This window comes from Rousettus aegyptiacus, unplaced genomic scaffold (assembly GCF_014176215.1).
Source record: "Rousettus aegyptiacus isolate mRouAeg1 unplaced genomic scaffold, mRouAeg1.p scaffold_m13_p_4, whole genome shotgun sequence".
Taxonomy (NCBI): domain Eukaryota; kingdom Metazoa; phylum Chordata; class Mammalia; order Chiroptera; family Pteropodidae; genus Rousettus; species Rousettus aegyptiacus.
In genome coordinates this window covers 153367383-153371223 of record NW_023416307.1, presented here as the reverse complement: position 1 = coordinate 153371223, position 3841 = coordinate 153367383, and positions in this window count along the sequence as shown.

Sequence of the window (3841 nt, the reverse complement as noted above, 5' to 3'; positions counted from 1 at the left end):
CCGATCAAGATATGAAACATTTTTGATACCTCAAAAGTTCCCTCGCCAGGTAGTCACCCACTCAGGCAACCACTGACTCGCTTTCTGTTAGTATAAATGAGACTGGCCTTTTCAGAGTTCCTATCTCTATAGATTAGATTCGTTTTTCTCAGGTTCTTTTAAGTGTTGTTCAGATTTGTATTCTTTTTGCATTGCTCAGCATGATGCCTGTGAGATTCTTCCACAGGGTTGTTGCTGTTGTGGTATCAGTAGTTTCTTCCTTTTCATTGCTGGTTAGCATTTAGTTGGGCGTCTACACCTTCCTTTGTTGACCCATTTACTAGCTGATGGACAGTTACAGTTGTTTCCAGCCTGGGGGTGTTATGAACAATTGCCCTCAGGGGTCTTTGTGCGGATATTGAGCAGGTGCTAAATTTAAGGAGACACTCACTCTCAGGTTCAGGAAAGTGCCGACTCTGCACTTCGACCAGCCGCTGGTGACTCCTCCTTAAAAAGCACTGCCCCCCCCACCCCCCACCCCCCGTCACCACCACCACCACCTGGCCCTCCACTTGCCTTACTCTCCTCTGGAACTGAGGGGGAGCCATTTTTTGTGGTTGAACTGGCTGTAACTGTAAACGCAGCAGAGGTGGAGAGCAGAGGCAGTCTGAGTTACTGCATCGGAATTTGGGAGGTGGAACGTAGATCAGTCCATTTAATCCAACGCCAGCCATCCTTAAATACACTAAAGTTGTAAAACTCATGCTTCGAGCGATGGAGACTCATCCAGGCTGTTTGAGCTGAACAACAGCAGCATAGCTTTCTGTTTGCCTGTTTGTTTAACTTTGAAATAATCGTAGATTCCCAGGAAGTCGTAAAAATAGCATAGAGAAATCCCACCTCACCGTTATCCATTTTCCTTTAACAGTTTGTGTCTTTTATTAACTACAGCACAATACCGGAACCAGGGAATTTGACATTGGTAGAGTGTGTGCGCACGACGGTGTGTGTAGTTGTGTTATTTTATCAAGGGCGTCGATTCCGGGAACTGCCACCTCAATCGAGGTACAGAACTATTCCATCGCTTGCAAAGATCTTTCTCCCACTAACCCTGTATAGTCAGTCGATCGCACCTGCCCCCACTGTCCCTAACCCTATCAACCACTGATCTGCTTTCCACCTCTACGATTGTGTCATCTCGAGAATGTTTTGTCAATGGAATTGCACCGCATGTGACCTTTTGAAACTGCATTTTTTACTAATCGTAAAACCCCTGATCGGTAGTGGCCCACTGTATGGAATTTAGCCATTCGCTCATTTAAGGGACATTTGGGTCGTTTCCAGGTTGGAACTATTAAGATTAAATCTTCTATAAGCACCATGTGCAGATTTTTGTGAGAACATAAGCTTTCGCTTCTTTGTCAAAAACGCCCAACGCGTAATTGCCGGATCACGCACTGTGTGTTCGGTCATTTAAGGACTGCCCTACGCTTTTCCGAAGTGGCTACACCATTTTATGAATGAGAGATCTCGTTTCTCCACATCTTTCCCAGAACTCAGTATTGCTGCTATTTTTAATTTTAGCCGTTATACTAGGTATGTGGTGGTACCTACTGTGGTCTCAAATTGCATTTCCCCCATGGCTAGTGATGTTGGGTATTTTGCCACGTGTCTATTTGCCATCCATACATCCTCTTCAGCGAAGTGTTATTCCGGGCCTTTGCCCGTTTTTAATTGACACGTGGTTTGCAAACATTTCCTCCCGGTCTGTAGCTTGCTTACCTTAACAGGGTGCTTCAAAGAACAAAATTTTCTGTTCGCCGAAGTCTAATTTATCTATCTTTTACGTATTACACTGTCAGTGTTATGTCTAAGAACTCTTCACGAAGCTTTAGGTCCCAAAATGTTCTTCCCTGTTTTCTTCTAAAAGTTTTACAGTTTCACATGTACATTTATATGTAGGATGCGTCTTGAGATAATTTTTGTGTACGGCCCAAGATTTATGTTAGAGGGTTTTTTGTTTGTTTGTTTTGATTTGCTTTGTTTTTTGCTGATGAACACTCAATTGCTCCAGTAGCATTTGTTAAAAAGACTTTTCTTCCATTGAATCATTTTGCACCGTTGTCAAAAATCAGTCGGCCATATATGCATAGGACTAATCAAATTATTTATTCCATGTTGGGTAAGTTGTGATAGTCTGTAATGTCTGAGGAATTCGTCTACTTTATCTAAGTTGTAGAGTTGTTTGTAGGGATTTGATTATTTTCCTTTGATGGCTGTGGGTCTGTAGTGATATCTTTTATTTTGTTCCTGATGTCAGTAATTTGTGTCTTTGTGTGTTTTTTTTTGTCAGTCTTTCTAGATGTGTATCACTTTCATTGAGCGTTTCAAAGATCAAACTTTTTTGTTTCATTTCTCTGTTGCTTTTGTTTTCAATTTTGTTCATTCTGCTCTTATCTTTATTATTTCCTTTTTTTTCTACTGACTTTGGGTTTATTTTGCTTTGCTTTTCTTAAGTTCTTAAGATAGGTGCTTAGATACTTATGCGAGACATTGTCTCTCTTCTGACATAAGCACTTAGCGCCATAAATTTCTCTCGGCGCTGCTTTAACTGCTTCCCACAAAGCTTTATCTGTTGTATTTTCATTTTTATTCCACTCGATGTATTTTTATTTCCCCTGATACTTCCTTGATTCTCGGATTATTAAAAGTATGCTATTTATTTTCCAATAACTCACTTAGTGAAGATTGTCAGACACAGTAAGTTGGTTTACTACTTTATTATATAATTTCTTCTGTTGTTCATTTCATGGTGAGGATTGCTAGAAGGTGAACAAACATCTTTTGCTATCGAAGGAGCCTGGAGCTTCGTGAGCTAACTTTGTTCACATGGAAACATGTATGAAACCACAGACACACACATACGTGCATGCGTGCATACACACACACACACACACACACACACACACATTTATACATATACCCATACCTAGCCAGCAGAGCTCAGACTCTCATATTCGAAAACGAGGCTGATGACAGACACCATGGTAAACAAGAAACAGGAAAAGGAAGGAAAGGAGCATCAGGCCAGCACCGCATCTCTAAAGTAATTAGGCCAAACCAGAAACCTCCAGCGGAAATATCAGAGACATGTCAGAGCCTGGGCTGACAGTATGCGAGCTGTATTTCTTGTATGTAGGCAACACCTGCCCCCAAGTCTGTGTGCTCCCCACACCCCGCTACCACTGCCCCCATCGTAGCAAGATCGAGCCAACTCATTCTGCTTTGAAAAAAAAAGTGGAAAGAATAAAACACACCTCATTTAATAATGCCGCGGTGGAACGGAAATTCCGGAACTAAAGATGTATCAGAAAGAAAGAAAGGTACGTCCTGCAAAGCAATCCAGCATCTGACAAGATACTAACGCCCTTCTCAAACGGCACGTGCTGAGGATCACATGTTGTCTTCGCGTTTCTATGCAATATATACATATACCTGAGAGTATGTTGATCAAGCCTTTTCCTATCCATCTGATAGCTATTCCTGTCATCCAGATGTTCTGGTCTCATTTCTTCCATTTAAACCACATGGTTGCATCTTTACGACACATTCACGCATCTGGCGGCATGTCGGGTCTCTCGGCAGCTGAGCCACGCTACGGGACCTCTGGGCTCCGAGCTCCACATGCACAGTGACGAAGGCAACTTCACCTCCCCCGTCCAAGCTAAGGGCACTCGATCACTTTGGACCGGGGCTTCTCGACCTTGACCCTGCTGCCATTTTGGTCATTTTCTCTCCTGGGAGTTTGTCCTATTTGGCCACCTCCTCGGCCCCTACTGGCTAGATGTGTTTAGCTCCCCCT